General features: G+C 40.2%; 2 long non-coding RNA genes across 3 annotated transcripts; one reads left to right on the plus strand and one right to left on the minus strand.

Moving 5' to 3' along the window:
• Positions 1-1,998: 1,998 nt before the first annotated feature.
• LOC136790314 (uncharacterized) lies at positions 1,999-16,867 on the minus strand. Of its 2 annotated transcripts, XR_010829969.1 has the most exons (7): positions 16,223-16,867; positions 14,634-14,719; positions 14,371-14,500; positions 10,656-10,770; positions 7,683-7,853; positions 3,209-3,376; positions 1,999-2,139 (listed from the first exon to the last, which is right to left on the minus strand). It is a non-coding gene; the product is annotated as an uncharacterized lncRNA (long non-coding RNA). The 2 variants fall into 2 exon arrangements; XR_010829970.1 differs by lacking the exons at positions 14,371-14,500; positions 14,634-14,719.
• LOC136790315 (uncharacterized) lies at positions 3,452-10,689 on the plus strand. Its single transcript, XR_010829971.1, has 3 exons — positions 3,452-3,951; positions 10,372-10,457; positions 10,575-10,689. It is a non-coding gene; the product is annotated as an uncharacterized lncRNA (long non-coding RNA).
• Positions 16,868-18,555: the final 1,688 nt, after the last annotated feature.

The raw sequence follows: 18,555 nt of genomic DNA on the forward strand, positions 1-18,555 counted from the left end.
GGGGCCAGCTGCCTGCACGCCGAAATAAATTAAAAAAAAAAATGACATCACCTCACGAAATCACCTCATGAAATCACCTCATGAAATCATACTCTGCGCCCCCCCCAGTAATAAGGATCAGTCCCTTTCCACACAACAACCATTACATCTGTTATCTAAAGCGGTTTCCAAGCATTATTCAGTCACATACCGTCCTTCGGGTGCATTAAACACTACTACACTCGTTTTCCTCCTAGGAAGCAAAGGGATGGCGACCCTGTCATACTCCTGATACCTCCAAGCAAAAGTCTCATTAAACCTAGAAGAACTCAGAATTTAGGAGCTTAGTTTTCTAGTTTTCACTTAAATTCCTACTAACCATCAAGTTGTGTCACTGGTATTTTCGGTTGCTTACGCTTTCAAGTGTATTCCTAACAAAGTCCTGCCCTTTCAAACGCCATCAGAAGGAGCACGTCACTGAAATACTGTACGTCGTCGTTCTAGAATCGTACACAGGGGACTGCTAAACCTTACACGTCTTAACAGCTCCTGGTAATCAGCTCAGGAATTTAAATCCCCACTAAACACATATTATCTGATGTTATTTCATTACAAAGGGCATAGTGTAACATATTGACCAAAGTTTATCTTCCAGCCGGCTCAAAGGATGGGAGAAAGAGTCCGCAAGAAGACTACCACGTCACCGAAACATCCTAGGCAGGCAAAGAAGTGTGTGTAGTGCTTATGTCATCTTCACGTGGCAAGCTGAAAAGTGTTACTGCAGCAATCCAGATATTAATCTGTTCACAAACTGACTTCCACCAAGCTGCAAGTCACCAGCCATGCAAGTACAAGGGGTTACCAAAATAACCGATGTGAACAGGAGTCTTGCAATTGGGCAGCGACAGAGCTGAATCCCCAGAGGAACTGAAATTGCATAGTCTTATCCTTTTTTTTCCCCCACAATAAGACAGTGAAAAGCTACTCGCGCTCCACATATCTTCGTGTTTTTAGTGGTTACATTCATTTCCTTAAAAGAAGTCAACATACTGTGTGAACTATAAATTAAAATATTAAACATTGGTTAAAAAAATGGTTGTCCTTTGCTTTTTGTGTTGCTTGTTAGGTAATGATCTACGTGTAAATCTACCACATAAATTACTGTATGTGCTGCTTTTGTGGTGGCTGTCACTGAAGACTCTTACTTCCCTTTCCCTATTCCTTGGTGTATTTGTGAAACCATACCCTTTTTTGTGTGATGCTTGCCATCAGAAATCCAGTGAATCCTTTGAAACTCTCTTTTCTCTCCCATACAGTGTAGTTCTTGAGATGCTCTGTGTAAGGTGACCAGATCTGTAGGAATATCCCAGATGACAAACTTCATTTAGCAGACAGAACATCACTCTCTGCTGATACAGAAGTCATTTTTGCAGGGACATTTTTAACATTTGTGCCTTGACTTTTCTCCAATGAAACAAAAAGCTTCAACCACCCCAATACCTTATTCTTTTTTTTTCTTTTTTTTTTTCTTTTTTTTTTTCCTTTTTTTTTTTCTTTTTCTGAGGAATAATGCTTATAGGCCACAGTAAATAGGGCTCAGCCATACTTGGGACTGTACAGATCCAGCGAACTCAGAGCAGGCACAGGAACAAACCAATGCTAGCGCTAGCTAACTATGAAAGCTGCAAATTAAATTTGCTTCTGAAGTAGGTCACAGGTTAATAAGAGTGTGGGATGCTGTTTCATCGCAGAGAAGTAATAGCTTCCGTGTCTGAGAAGAGCATATTTTATCTGTGCGACTGAAGCAGCGGCATGGCAGGCATGGTAACCTGTCACTTCCAGGCTGGGTGTAAGCTCTCGTGGGGGCAGCACAAAAGGTGGGTCTCCGTCAGCTCTGCAGGGAGGTGCAGGGATGACCTTCCACTGCCCATGTTGTAGGCTGAGGTCATCTGTTGCTGTCAGTTTCTGCACGTGTACCTGTTTAACCAGATGAACAGGCTCAGGACCCCTGCCTGGTTTCTCGCTGGGATCAGAGTGATAATTTTACTGTCAGGGTATCACGTTGTGTCCTGTTCCTCCTCCTTGCTTAAGTAGGCATTCATGGTTTGTCCTGAACACCGCAAACCACTGGACGGTCCGAGATGCCTTGCTTGTCTCTCACTAGAAGGAGCATAACGCAAGCAGCGATTTCAGATGCCAGTTGGGGAAACATTATTCATATACCTCCAGGGCTGCATTCTGCCTGTGCCAATAGCAGCTGATTTTATCCTGTTAGGGAAATCAGCTGCAGAATTTCCTTTGGCTTTGGCTCTACTGCTCTACTGGAGCAGCCTAGGAAAAGCCATGAGCGCAGATTACCTTGAACTATAATCGCCTTCCCTGGTTCTCTGCACCCCAGGGCACTATTCTGACCCACTAACTCCTGTTTTTGAGGCTGAACTCTGCTGATCCCTGCTGTTGTCCCTGCTCAGGTGGCAAGCTGAGACCTGCCATTTCCTATCTCTCTCCTTCTGAGGCCACAAAAGATGCTTGTGGCAGTCACTGCCAGAGGATGCTTGGGGAAATGGGGGTAGAAGGGGACAGGGCATGGCTCAGGGAGTGGAAGGGAGGGAGAGAGCAAGTGGCGATGGCCACAGGCAGGTTTAAGGGGGTAGAGGAACGAGGGAAACCAGCACAAATGATGGAGAAAGAATGCTACAGCTGCATAATCCACTTCTGAGCACGTTTTTTGTTGTAGTATGGAACCCACATGACCACTCCAGTACTGTTGGTGGGACCATAACGGTATTGCCCCTACAGACTGCAGCCTGCAGGAAGTGGGGAGCTACATAGGATTCACTCTGCCTTCCTCTTCTGCCCTTATTTCATACAAAATGGTCAATATTTTTTTAAAGCTATTTAATCATGCCACACGCTCACAGGGCAAGGGATGGTTTCAGGTCTGCTCTCTACCAGTTTTTAAACAGTTTTTACCCTGAAAAAGTTTTTCTCTGCCCTGTGTAACAGTTCCTGAACCATTGGTAAGGGGAATCATGCCTCTGACTCAGGTATTGCCTCCCCATAAAGGTGTCATGTTAGTACAGTGGCATTCAGATATCATTTGGCCTCTGGCAGCGTCCTTTTCCCTAGACTATGCATAAAATAAGAAAAAAAATGAAACCAAGCAAAACCAAAAATAAACAAACAAACAACAAAACAAAACAAATGATTCAGTTATTTATTTCCCTACCTGCCTTCCTCTGCTCTTCCTTCTCCCCTGCCTTCTCAATATCTGATCCATGCAGTGGGAAGGTCACAGGCTAGCAGATGCACAACAGCCAGACTGAGAAGGTCAGGTACCAGGAATACACAACAGCAAGCTGAGACGTTGCAAATGACTCTTTCAATACTGAGAGTGCTGGGGAACAAACAAACAGTGTTTTTGACTTATCAATAGCAGCGTGTCTCTCTTGTATTGCTCACAATCCTCCCATGTATTTAATCTCTCTGCAGTGCTTTTCAGCTATCGATGTTTTTTCTGACAATACAACCAGCCCATTTCAGATGTGCTGGCAGCACATCTAAAATGGTGTTGGCACATTCTTCTCTTCTTTATTAATTCTTGATTTAGGAAGCGAAGGGCAAGGGAGAAGTAAGTTGCCCTTTGGAAAGGGACCTTTTGGTGCCACTGTGAGGGACAGAACCAATGAACCAACACTCAGGTACAGTCTGATGTAAGAAAAACAGAACTGGGGAGGGAAATGGTATTCTGGAACCATTTAAAAGTGCTAGTCCACTATTGCGCATTGCTTCTTACAGGAGGCGGGTAACTAGATGGTGTAATAGAACTTACAGGTCTGAAAATCAGCAGGAATCACCTGATGTCCATCTCTACCTCTTATTTTTGCCTCATACAGCCTGTGCCTTTTCATCTTACAGCAAGGAGACCAGATCCTGAGGTTTCACATTGGTTCCAGTCGCAGGCGGAAACAAGTAGGTACAAGCAGGGTGAAGTGTCAAGAGCATTTGGTGGGATGGGAAGGGCATTCTCCTTGAAGAGCAGCCATCTAACTCTGGCCATCTAACTCAGGTAAATCTCTGTTGGGAAACTTACAAAAGGAAATCTAGCACCTTGTTCTGGCTCTTTTCTTCAGAACCCAGGCCCAGTTTTGCTTCAGTGCTGTGGTGAGCACATGGGAGTTCTCGAGGTAACTGTAACTCAGATTTGAAGTAGAAGATAATTTTGAGCAGCAGAGGAAACTAAGCTGAAAAACTATTAACTCTGATACCTTTCTTTACTTTTTACTTTAGTTTGCAGTGTTGACACAGTTCAGATCTTGATTTCCCAACCTGCTGCAAAACTGACAAGACCGCATTCTGTATTGCATGAGGTGCCACGGAGGAAGCAGGGGGTTTGGTAGTTAGACCTTTTGTTGCACAAGCCTAGTGGAAGCAGTTGAACACTGCAAGCTCAGGGCAGTAATTGAATGCATCTGCTAAAATCAGAGAAAAAAGTAACATTGGAAGAGACACCAAGAGACAATCTCATTGTTTCCTCTGCTTCAGTTGTATCTATTTAAATCCCAATAGCAATATTCTTAAAGCCTTCCAGAAGTGGCAATTCCCCTGTTCCCGTAGGCCATTTATGACAGCACCCACAAGAAACCTAAAAAAGCTCAGTGGTAAAATGATTCCAAGGATAAATTAAGCAGCTCAGGCTTTCAGTTAAGGTTGCTGGTGAGTTCAGTACATGTTACTTCATTGGTTATATCCTGGGTATCTTTTTAATTATAATCTTCAGTGCCACCAGAGATAAAGAAGAGAGAGCTCAAGCTAGCTTAAGCTATTTCCTTCTAGTAGTGAACCCTTTCTTACTGATGCAGACTTTGGTTGACTGCCACATAAACACTGGGACAGAGCACTGCTAGAAAGCACACTTGAAAAGGGCCCAGAAATATCAGGAAGTAAGAACCCACTGGTTTGCTTAAGTGGGGATCATAGTGCTCTTCGCAGATACTGCCAAGGGCTATCTCCTACCTCTGAGTCATGCATTTTGCAACCCAGCGGAGATAGCAGGGTAGTGCACCCTGGAATTTGGTCGCTCTGCTCTCGTACCTGGGTATTTGTTTGCTTAAGAGTTTGATTCATCATACCAGTTATAATCTAAATGCTCTGGCATGTATTCATCAAGCTGGGCTGGCATCTCTCTTCTGGGCACAGATGTTATTTAAAACCGTCAATGACTTAAAACCGAAGGTTGTTTTATTGTGTTTTGATGCCAGGGTTCTGGAGGAGAGGGTTCTGCAGAGTCCTTTTAGGCTAAAAAGGTGGTATTTTCTTACATATGCATATGGCATCCAGAAGTGGGCAAAGGGATACAGTTTGAATGAACGGTGACAAATCACATCATTGGCTGTACTTTCTTTCATCTTCTACTGCCTCACACCTTTTCTTCAATATCAGCCTTTAATGCCATTATTTTCCCTTCTGACCTCTTAATTTTTTAAAGATTTCCTATTGTTCGTGCTTTTTCTTTTTTCTTACCCCTTCACATTTTGTTCTCACACCCCAAGTGAGCTCCATTTAACTTGGTTTGGGGCATTTGTTAGGGACCTTGTGAAGCTGCTTACATGTGCACGCACAGCTTAGTTGTGTGTTGCGAGAAAAAATCTCAGACCTCCACAATGACATTTGGGTCTGCAGTTGCATAGTTGATTGTCTCCTGCAATCATCTGTTATCACGGTGGCTTCAAATGCAGGGAGAAAGGAGGAGCCACCTCCCACACTACCCAGGAACAAATGCATATCTTCGTGAGGAAAGGACAAGCAACTTCTGCCAAGTCCCACAGGCACTTTTCTCTCCCCACAGTATTAATCCTCCCACACAGAATTAATTTGTACCCCTGCCATGTCAATGGTTGGACATACAGTTTGGGAAATACTGTGAAAATTCAAAGGTACAGCAATAACTAGACCCCCCAAACGCAGCACATTCTGATCTTGTCGGTGCCTGGGCCCCCACAGCCTTCTATACACAAAAATCTTTCTTACAACTCTGTGTTTTTCTTGTTCATACTTCCTTTTAAGTTTCCTGCTCTATTTCATGCCTAAAAATGGCAATAGGGAAGAGAGAACTGGAGGCAAAGAATCAGTCAACAAGGTCATTTAGTCTACCCAAAGCTCTAAATGACACCTCTATTTCATGCTGAACCTTTCTGTAAACAGGTGCGTTTCACCTCAAGAGTTTTGCTTTGTTATGTATTATGGGATTTGGAGAGACTTTGAAAATAAGCTTACATAATTGGTTTATCCTATCAGTAATGTTGATAACTGCATACCTTCCTTGGCTGGCAGACTAAACTTTGAGTAGTCATACACTGAATTAAACTAACAATCAACAGAAAACCAGATGGGATTCATCTTTTGTTATTGTTATTCAGCATGAGTCCTTAAATGTAACAAAAACCCGAGAGAGAAAGCTCAGGCTTTGTGTCTGTTAACAGTCAAATGCCTTCATCTTCATCCTGAAGCAGCACAGACAACGCTAATTGAGGCTAGCTTACAGATTTGTAATTGCTAACCTTTATATCAAATCTTTCAGATGTCAGTTCAGGATTAGGTATCATCCTTATTATTTTAGACAGAATCTAACAATTCTTTTCATTTGGATCATTCAAGGGTACCCTACTAGAGTCCTGTGAGGAGGATGGCATAGATCAGTTTAATAAAGTCTTTGAAGAAGCAAAGTGCTGTCTAAACTGTAAAATACTCTTTTTTGGAAAAAGTGGTTGAAAAAAAAAATAATAATAGAGGCTTAATTCTGCTTAAGACATTAATGATTGAATTCAAGCAGTAAAGCTTAGCACTGTAGTAAGGCCAAGATGGGAAGCGAGCACTCAACAGGTTCTTTAGTCCACAAAAGGTAATGAACCTAGATTCTGCTTTATTGAAATAAGTACACCCTCACCTGTAGGCTTCAACAAATAGGTAATGCATTCTATTTTACACAATTTATCACTTGCAAATTGTGAATAGTCATTTGATTTTCAAATACAGTACCTGTAAGTGAAAATTAATATAGACATGAACCCTTTATCTGGATAGAACATAGGCAAAATTAGGAAATTACACTCAGGGTTCAGCTAAGCATGAAAATTTTCCACTGCAGTTTAATGTTTTAATGATTGGGTGGATTCTTTCTTCCTTCTCTTTCTTTCTCTGTCATGCTCTCTTCTTCCCTCTTTCCTTTTCCTTTCTTTCTTTCTTTCAGATTGAATGCTGTCTACACTGACCTGGTGCACCTATCCATACTATTTAGACACACAAACTAAATAAAGAATTAAATTCAATAGAGGTGTTTCATTTTCAAGCTAAGAGACAGCAACATTTAATTACTAGCAGGCTAATTCTGCAATTGGTATTCACTGGAACCACTCAGCATGATCGAAGGGTGCTTTGTTGGATTCAAAATGACATTGTGTAATGTCCGACAAACTTTAAAAAAACAAACCGTGAAAGCAAAGGCTTTGAGATACAAGACACATTACCAAAATTAAAATATAATTCGGTACTAAAATGTCCACAGTGGAAATTAATTATACTTTTTTTTTTTCTCATATAGCACATAATGCTAAATTCCAAATTCTATATTTAGATGCTTAAATAATAAGACTGATTTCCATGTATACCAAAAAGTTTCCCCCAGATCTCAAAAGACTCCTTACCACTGTGGGTGAGGGATGACCAATCCAGCCTAGAAGTCACCGTTGGATTTTCTCATTAGATGTATTCTTTTACGGCTGGTAGTGTTGTTGCACTAATTCATCAATGCAGACCTTTTCCTGAGATCAAACACAGTATGGAAATGGCACTGATGAAGCAGCTTCGGTTTCTCCCTAGAAGCAAACAAAAGGAGACAGAACAGATATATAATTTCAGGAGCTATAAATTCACTGCTAAGGAATTAAAAAATAAAAAATAAAAAAAATTTACATTTCACTGGCTACTGTGCTGAAAAATAATTTGAAAGAATGTTATTCAAGATCAAGTACTGAAATTATTTCTTCCTTTTAGCTTAAGAAAAAAACAACAAAAAGCCATTTAAAGATCAAGTAGTTCACAGTTAAACACAATCAATCGCTACACACTGCAAGTATTGCCTATGTTCATTAAGTAATGAGATTCTTTTTGTACTGTAGAAAAAAAAGGTCACATTTTGAATACATGACATTATTCGGATTCAGCTGCTATCTAACACAATACTGTCCCATGTAATATTCATTGCATGGCTGGGGTTTTATGCTCAAATACAAAATCTGCTAAAATACATGGCTCAGAACACATAGCAAAATCATATCTAAATCAAGAGCATCACCAAGTGGGGTGGGTCAGAAAGCCACACAGGCTTATTATCTGAGATAGCAGCTGAAGAATAAAAAATCAGGACAACTACACTTGCTTCCCTGCCTGGTATCCACTGGAGATCCTCACGGAAGAAATACAGCACATGAGGGAACAAGGGTAATAGCTTCCGCTGAGACGATTTTCAGCTGCTTTTAATTCTAGTAGTATGGTTCAGAAAGAGCAGGGCACTATTGCAGTTTCCGGCATGTAATTACCATTATCAGAGACCCCAGCCTCCATTCAAAGCATTCCACCTGATCTTTTCTAGAGTGTGCCCGTGTACTAAAGCAACATTTGTCAAATTGAATGACCTCAACTCAGAGCAGCCATTTGGGGAGGCACCAGCTTCTACAAAACTACGAGGCCATCATTCTCCCCCAGCTCCTACTTTGAGTAGCCATTCAAAATTGTGCAAAATAATGTTCCACCCTATTTTAGTGGTTACATATTATGCTTCAAGTCATAAACGTAAAAGATTGTTGAGGAGGATGCAGCCTATCTAAAATTAAGAGACCAAGTGAGAACTCCACGGTGGCATTAGGTAATATTGCAATATCCGTTGCAATCAGGGGAGCAGATAAAGCTAGACCTTTGTAACTACTTTCTGTTCATGGATACAACAACACTTGTTAAGAGATCCTGTTTATAAAAAAAAAAAAAACGGGAAGTGATGCATCTTGATTTCCTTTTGGTGGGCAGTCACTGTACGTGATAAAAAGAGCTACACAAAGTGAACTGCGGAGAAGGCATTTTGTCCAGCTATGGCTTTTCAGTCCTGATAACTGCATTAAACGGAGACAAAAGTGACTCATTCTTCTCAATAACATTGCTTCAAAGCAATCGACAGCAGAGAACCGAGATATTGGCCTACAATAGCAAGACAGAAGAGAGTGATCCAAGAAAGTTCCAAATTTATTTATTCATTTATTTTTAAGTTCATTGCAGTCATGCCAAACATATTTCTTTCCCTACTCGCTGGACTCTATCTTGAATGGACAGCCTGGCAGGCATCCATGAGACACAGACCCTGCAAGAAGTGTAGTGGGACACATGTATGTAGTTTGTCTAATGAGAAATCCCTATTAAATGTTAAAGTCAAGGTTGATCTTAATTTGCACCACTTGCTTAATAACTGAGACTGATAAAAGGGAATGACAGGATAAAAAATATTGCACTTTGCCCTGCACTGTATCTAGACATGTATGAAAGTCACCCAGTACTTTAGACTCCTTCCCACAGTGGAGCCAACAGCTAAGTGCTGAAGGCAGAACTGAGCTGTAGGGAATGATCCTCTGTTTTTATAACAAGATTCCTCCTGGTCTTTCCATCCATTTTAGCAAGGTTACACACATATACAGCCTGCTTGGCAACAGCACTATTAATGTTCCCTTTACATTTTTAATTAGTTTGCTTTACAAGTGTAATTTTTTATGTTAACATTAAAAAAATAAAAGTGCTATTAATATGAAAACGGAGACTGAACCACTATCGTGACTGCTGAAGTTTCATGTTCAGTGAAAGAGGAACTACTGCCACAACCTGTTTGTGTCTGACATAATCACAACCAGCTCAGATAAAGATGTTCCCTTTCATTACAGCAGCACGTTTGGACACTTTAGTGCTTACAGAAATGTTAGTTTAGCAGGAATTTGCTATCTAAAGCAAGGAAAAGTAGTTGTATATGAAAACTAGCAAATATGATGGCCCAGTTTCACTTTTGCTTCATACTTTTAACACCGCAACTGCAAAGCTACAATCTGAAAAGGCTCCATTTTGATTCTGTGCAGAAGTCTCAGTAGACAAGCTTGCAAAATAGGTCTCCCTGGAATATATTCTGATTAAGAAAGGAAAGGAAAATCACATATATATATATGAGCTATTCCTTGAACCAGATCTGCACAAATATGACACCTGAGAGGAAACGACTCATTTTAACCAGCAGTTTAAATACCAGAGATTAAAAAAGTGTGGCTGTTCAACTCTGAAACAAATCTTTACATTATATCATAGGAAGAGGGACCAAATGAAAAGGAGACACTTGAAGCTGGACTTCTTGAGTGTGTGAAAATGAGATGCATGGAGGGGTGTAAGGACAGGTAGGGAACCTCCAAATTTTACAGGGTGGTCAGAATATTTTGGGGAACTGCAGTCCGCTTCCCTTAGAACATGAGTCCTGAAAAAGTTGGTCTGAAATGTCCACGTTCCTTCCACAGGCCAGCAAAGCAGAAAGCAAGTTTTACTCCTTTCAAAAAGTATCGAAGCTCTGCAGCATGTGCAGAAGTAGTGCGACTTACCGTTTCCTGGCAGGAAGATCTCGTCCTGAATAGACCTTAGCTTGTGCAGTTCAGGTTTGAGATAAATGACCTTCTGCATGTGAAGAGTCACTTCCGTATCAGTCTGCATCAATGACTGGAGGACAGAGAAGAGAAGAAAGGAACTTTCAGTGGCTTGATGTTAGCTAATACATGTAAAAAACAACAATAAGAAAAAAACAACAAAACTTTGTTTTATGAAGAATACTGTTCTTCAAGATAGCAATGGGATTGATAATTACTTGACGTAAAGAGAAACTTTTGATTTATATTATACTGGCAATTTATGCTGTTTTCAAGAAATAATTTAAAAAATACATCCTTTTACTGATTTTTATACATAATATTATCGTATTCTGGCAGAACAAAGTACATCTGCTGAGAAACTAGCTCACAGTGTGTGATGTCTAGTATCTCTGCCAATATTAGCTTTATGGACCAAGTAATAATATTATGTTAATAACTGCTGATTGCTATTTGTGTACCAGACTGTTCCAATACCATGGTGATGAGCATGCTGTTAGTGTCTGGAACAGATGGACAGACCACGAGAGATATTTGCCTTGATTTTAAGACAAATAGGATTACCTGTTTCATTAACAAGGCTACAAGAAAACGTGGACAAAAACACATGATCCTATCACCATCTCTAATAGCTGACAGGAAGAAAAAGACCATGAATGTGTAAAGACACACGTTGTATGCACCAATTTGCCCTAACTTTCAGAGAAAGCAAATCTTTGAAGCACATATAAAGCCAATGCAGCTGTTTTATGCTGTTAAGAGTGAGAACAAAATCCACCATCTCCTTTCACTCTCTGCCCAGCAGCACAGCTCCGTTACGCTTCTCTCTCTGCAAAGGTGATGCTTCAGGCTGGACATGAGGCAATGTGTGCTGTGATTCCCTACCCACGGATATTAAGGACATCTTATAAAGAAGTTGCAACAGCTTCCATCCTCTCTGGGGAAGAGAATTAGAAGAACAACAAACACCCCTTTATCTCATCTTTTTGATATGGCAAAGAAATAAGGAGAAAAGCACAGTTTGATCCTGCTATGTTGTTTCTTAAGCCCTACCACATGGAGGTCTAGATAGCAACTTTATTCTGCACTCTCCTCTTCTGTCACAGAAAAGAGAAAGAAAGGCCATGAGACTAAATAAAAGGCAAATATTTTTGCTGTAGGTTGTGCAGCTCTGTTTAGAATTAAGGCCGTGATACTGGGAAAAAAATATCTCAGGGCAATATGATATTATACAATACAAGATATGATGCCATATACTATTGACAAACTGTCTCTGAGTGACTGAAAAAGCCGTTATGTGGGGAAGAGAGCTCTGACACAGAGCACATGGGGCCATAACAATAACAACTCCTTTCCTATCTCAGTGAAAAGCCAAAAGAAGAAACTGGAATCTACTGCTTTCATATAAGAGCTGCCAATTTCCCACTGGTATCAGAAGCCAGTCATGTTTGGAAAGGAAATGACCTCTTGCTGCATTGCAAAACTAGCAGGTGCAGATGGCATGTGAACAACTTTCCCAATCGCTGATCTGCCAAGGTCACAAAACAGAAAGTACAAATGGTTTTAAGGACAATCATTTGGTTCCTGCCAGGTCATTTACAGATTCTGAAAGCACCTTATTCCATTTGGCATGCAAAAAGATTTGAAATAAGGCCACCGACATAGATGAGGTGTCGGATCACTGCAATGATATATTTCCCCCTCCCAAGACATACAAACAAATTCCTATAAATTACATATGTCACCAAACACTAGCATGCGCTGAAGCACCACAATCATTCAAATGAACAGTGGCGATGCCTAGTCTTTAAATTTAATCATCTGTTGACACAGCCAGAAATTTTGTTCAGAAGTGCCTGCTTGTCCTGCAGCACTGTCTGGCCTGCAGACAACTTCCCAGTGTCAGACTGCAGCAAAGCGCTGTGAGAGGAGTTGCTCGGTGCTACTGCCAACGCTACAGAAGCAAGCACTTGCTGTCTCACCATGTGGCAGTGTAAAGTGTGTCTGAGGATGAAACGAGCAACACTCACGCAAAGTGCTGAAGGTCTTACCAGGGAATGAGATTTAGGAGGCAGCTTCTGCTGAACATGCCAAGCAAGGTCAGCATTGGTGAGGGCTATGGGTGTTTACTGTAGTGCATAGACAGGGAGGATCAAATCCTCAGAACTAAAATGAGAAAACTTTCTGCCATGCTTTCACTTTCCATTGCCTTTTCACTGGCAAGTAACACCCATCTACATCTGTCCAAGGCATCGTATCATACTGCTACAAACACAGTCTTTGAGTAGGTTCCCATTCACATCTGAAATACACAGCTTGAGAAAATAACAGGAAATAGCAGAGCAAAGGCAGTTTCCAAGAACCATAGAGACAAATCTGCACTTCGTTCTTAGTGGGTAGATTAAAAAAAAAAAATCTTCTCTTCCTCTCCGTGAAGTAGGGTGAAATATAGAAGAATTCATTCTATTTTTGCAGAGCTTTGCATTTGCAAATACTGATCGTATTTTAATTTGTTTCCAGTACCAGAAAACAGGTCAGATGGGCTAGTTAGAGTAGAATTCATTTAAAAGCCAAGCGACGATAGCTGCACGTACAAGACAAGTATCCCTTCCTCCTTCTAAGGGACAAGTTCCTCTATCCCGATATGGGTGTCTAAGATAAATGGAACAAATCATTTTCTCGAATGCCTGTTGCTCCTTATTGACTATTGACCATTTGCTGAGACAAAATGCCAGAAATTTAGGGTGTGATTCATTTTATTTTGTCAATTACTTCTGAGCTCTCTTCAAAAGGAAAAGAAAAGCTGTGTACAACACCATCATGGGACTCCATCTTTATTGTCTCAGTAATTCAGTCTTCTCATTTTCACCAGAGAAAAGCAGACGTGTCTTGCATTGGCACTAAATTTTTAACCTGGGTTCTAGAAAGTAAGCTGCATGCTTTTTGATAGCTTTTTCAATATCCCCGTATTTTGCAGAGGTACTGCTAAATGACTGCCACAGACTGGTCTGGAATGATGAGGTCATATTTCAGGGCATGAGACCAGGGAGTAAAATTCCCAACATGCAAGGCTTTGACAGCTTCAAGGAGAAAAAAGTATGGGGAGAAGGAAAGAAAAATAAATGGAATGAAAAATTGTCCTGCTCATGAGCTATAGCTTTCAGATTTTCTTAGATATGCACCAGTGAAATCAGTGAAATACTCTTGAACAACACCTACTTTTTAAGCTGACAATATTCTTTAGTATTTTTGAAAGATGCATCATTTTTTTCCTACTAGCCTTATTCCTACACCAATTTGAATGTATTTTGAATATAGGGTAATTACTTAAATCTTTTGTGTGTTCTTTCTCCTTCACACAGTATATAAAGTGTTACTACAAACAGAAAGAGGGCATTTAACCCTCGTAATATCTCATGGAGGCCTCAAACTATATTTTCTTTTCTTCCCAAACTTGTTTTTACATATAAGGAGCTCTGGTCCTTACTGAAAGAATACTACAGTTAGAAAGTAGTGGAATTAAAACATCGTAACATGACAGTTGAGCTTTTGAATAATGAATAATGCTTTTTATCTTTTGCATTAAAAAATATGAACCCTCATTAATGAATTAATACTTGGGAATAAGGATTATTACTATTTTTTTTTTTTTTTTAAGATTCAGTAATTCTACCTTTTTCAGCTCTTGGTGTAGCAGCTAGCCATAGGTATCAGCTGAATATTTTTGTTCTGGAGCAGCAGAAGTAGAGGCCAAGACTTCCTCCTCTCACTTAAGAAATAACCTGCCAGGCCTTTTTCATACACTGTAAAGGAATGAAAGAGAACAGTTTTCTTTCTTCTAAGCAACTCTCGGGTCAAATTTAGGGATTTGCTATTGACAATTTTAACTAAAAGGAGTTCTTTGGAAGACAACTCTTTTTTTTTTACCGTACATACCCAAAAAACTCACAGATGGTATCCAAGGTTCAGTTCTATTCTGCTGACAAACCTTACATTCAGTGCAGGAAAATGGTCTAATGAGCCTAAAAAAAAAAACAACACTGCTACCTTTTTTATACCAGGAGTTAATTCAGATGTTGGCTAAGCTTATGCAAGCACAGATCTGACCAGTCAAGGTACTGCTTGTTTACAACCACCCCTGCACTACTCGGACAGGAGTCAGCTGAGCACACCAGTCATGCCATCTGTGTCAGTGTTGTAAAGGAGTCATTTGGGGGGTTTTGCAATGCCCTCAGTTCCTTAAAGAGGGGAATCCCAATCTATCTGCTTCAGCATTGTTCAATATTATGAACTGCAACTGTTGATAGAAGGGCTCGTGCCTTGCAAGCCGACTGCTTATTAGGATTGAAAAAGGAATGATTGGAAGGCAGGAACTGACTATGGGAATCTACCATTTCACAGAGTAATGTAAGAAATTACATAAAAGCAGTTAATAGACATTAACTTTCTCAGATTTAAAACAAATTTATCCTTGGATAAGAACTGTGTCGTTAGACCACTCTAGCAAACGTACTAAGGTCTAGTCTATGTATTGCTGTTGTAGAGGCATTACCACTTTCTGGAAGCATAATCTCACAGTTTGTTTAACTGAAATGGCTATTCTATTACAAGCCCTAGTAGCTGGGAGGATCGTACAGACTATTTCATAGAGGCAAAGAAGTCTTGTTATTGCCAATATCTACAGAGAGTCTCCTCTTCTAGTTACATCAACAGATGTTTTGTATTTGGTGGGAAAACTTGTACTTGGATAAGCATCTAGATAGAGCAGTTTGCTTTGTGCAAAGCATGTGTATCTTTTACCTACAATGATGTAATCTACACAAAGTCTACATTTTATTTTACTAATTCTGATACGAGGTATTTATTACTGTATACAGTAAATTTTTAACTGTTTTTGAAAATATGAACTAGATTATCCAAACCCATGGCAGGAGCTAAATGAAATTTTCAGAGACAGAGCTGTTTTGTACAACTCTTCTGACAGTTTCTCCTTTCTTGTTCCATTGAAGCATTTCTTTTTTTTTCCTAAGACAAAAGAATAGCCTACCTCTGCCACATATTTCAGCTACGGGGTCTGAAATAGTCAAAGGAGGGTTATTTTTCAAGTTAACAAAAACATCAGCAAAACAATGGAGTTTTGACCTACTGGAATGAAGAATTGATAAAGATGCTGATAAGAACTACAGAAAATTGCTCTAGTTCACAAAATGTGCCTATTAAAATTGATCTAGATGCATGTTTAGGTAGATTGTTTTATGCACCTGTTACTGGATTTTGTTTTCCCACACATACCTGCAACTCTCTCATAGAAAAGAAAATATGTATTGGAATGACTAACAGGTTAAGGAAAATAAATCATATCAGTAATGCCAGCCTAACAAAAAATTAATCTATACATAGATTTTGAGCAAATCTGGAATTTGAACTATGAATATTTTCACCTAGTAATAATCAAGTTTAAAAAACAAAACAAAACAACAACAACAACAACAACAAAAGAAAGAAAAAAACTCCAACAAACCCACCACAAGAGTACAACGCTATAAACTTGTATGCCAGCTCCCTGTGAAACAACTTCAAGGGCCACAAAGTGAAAACAGGCTTCAGTGCTGCTTCCATGTCTATGCTCTCTGTGCCAACAAGAACCCCTCAATGTGCGATGACCTTGCCAGTGCTGGAAGCCACCATATCTAGGGAAGTGCCTTCTGTAACTGTTCCGATTTCCTAAGGAAAAAAGGCTTATATCATCATTTTGTGCGAGCACCAATTCTGCTGTCTTCACTTCCTCTTCAAATAGCTTTTGAATCCAGTGCCTGCTTTTCAAATAAATTTGAAAGCGTAACACAGACTTCAAGATACAAATTTGTTGCAAGTTTAGCAGAAATAAGCAGCCAACTAGGAAGAAGAGATACAAACATCACCTCCAGCCATGGGAAAGAACGCAGTAAAAGCCCCATTCTTAGCAGACACAAGACAATCCATCTAGGACAGACACAAAGAGCATCCAGGCCAGGGGGAAACCATGGATCAGATCTTGCCTCTGACTAGATGTAGCAGAATCCAGTATGGGACACAAACCTATCGGAAATCAGGCTTCATTGATTCCATTGCTCGTGGAAGTACTTGCTCATTTCTCTTAAACTTTCCTACCACACAGAGAGTTAGGGTTCCCTAAATATCTGCTCGTGCCATTCACAGTCCAAGATTATCCCTTATATTCCAGCTATCCCTTCCTCTTTAAATCTCCAGTGTATATTTAGTGAGGACTTCTTTCCATACTCAGAGTAGATCTCCTTGGTGCCCCAAACCATTGTGTAGTTCTTTAAATACACCACTTCCATTCACCTATGATTTTTCTCAGTGTAGAAACCATTTGCTTAAGTGGCCTTATTTAAAATGTGATCCTGCTCACTGACATTGGTTTATATATGTATACAAGTCAGTCTTTTTCTCTGTGTTCATTAAGTTTGGATATTCAAGCTCCCAAACTGTATTAATTTCTCTTTTGTGCAGGCAGAAGTCATGCCCGTGATGCCATGTGCCTGTGCGTTATCAACAGGGCTTCAGGCCACGTACAGGTGATTTCTTCTACATCTTGCAATGCCAGTGGATAGGTTTAACAACCACAGAAGTTCCCCGCCACTCTTCAAATGTGCTAACAGAAGAGTTTATGGGGGTACTGCTAATTCAGGTGACGCAAAGCTACCTGCCGTATCTCAGACTAGGATTTTAAACTGCTTAATACAATCTACCTAACTGTGCTTAATATGAATTAGAGAGGACTCACAGAACCTGCTGTGTGACTGGTCAGTCTGTAACAGCTAGAAGGACCCATGTAGCTGTGGATGGAAAATCTCCTTCCTCTGCGCATCTGGATCTGGAGCAAACTTCTGCCTGTGTTCTAGACTAGCCAAGGCTGCAGTTGCTTTTGTCTTGTGAAAACCAAGAAACAGAAATGAAGTCCTTAGCAGTCTAAAAAAAAATTTAAAAGGAAACTATATTTCTCTTGCACCACAGACATTATAAGGTTCAAGTTTATTGCACTTTTTCATAGAGCAAAATTTTGGCATACTCTCCAGTCCCCAAAACATGACTGTGAAGGAGTAAAAATTAAAAAGTTTAGTTTAAAGACATACCCAGAACAGCTGTTCGACTCAGCCCTCCAGCTAAGACTGCTGTAAGACCAGTACTGCTCAACTGTGTGAAGCAAATTTTGCACTTTCTTTCATGATTTCAGTGGCCTCATTTAAAAAATAAACACATGCACACACAACGATGGGTACTCATCTTGACCCCAAATAAATCATTTTGCTATCTGAAACTGAGCGTTTATATTCGAAATGAACAAATACCATTTTCTGTTACAGACACTCCAAAATTCTGTGCGTTTCATACCTCCTAAGCATCGAGTACGTTGCATTGCACCTCCAGAAGGACACAGGAATGTTTAGCGACCGAGTTATCTAAAACAGCCCCACGACACCCACGTGCAGGTACCCCATCGAGATACAAGAGGCACGGGACGGCCTTGTATTCACTACAAAGGGAAGCCACATGTTCACATTGTGGCAGCTGTCATCCCACTGCAGAACTCCACAAAACCAAAGCACAAATACTGTTTAAGACCTGCTTGTGCCTTGTCTCCACTAGCAGCCACCGAAGTGAGAACTATCCCTAGATGAATATATGGTGAGCACTGCGAACAATGTGAGCAATACTGAATTGAGCAATGGGCGCAGTAGTGAACACCAGCCTCTTGGAGATCTCTGCCTCAGAGGAGAGCCTGAATAAATTTTCAGTTGGCAAGTAAGAAATGAGCTCACACTACAAACTTTCTTTCTCTTGAAGTTAGTAGCAG

The sequence above is a fragment of the Anser cygnoides genome, chromosome 3, assembly GCF_040182565.1.
Source record: "Anser cygnoides isolate HZ-2024a breed goose chromosome 3, Taihu_goose_T2T_genome, whole genome shotgun sequence".
NCBI classification, from domain to species: domain Eukaryota; kingdom Metazoa; phylum Chordata; class Aves; order Anseriformes; family Anatidae; genus Anser; species Anser cygnoides.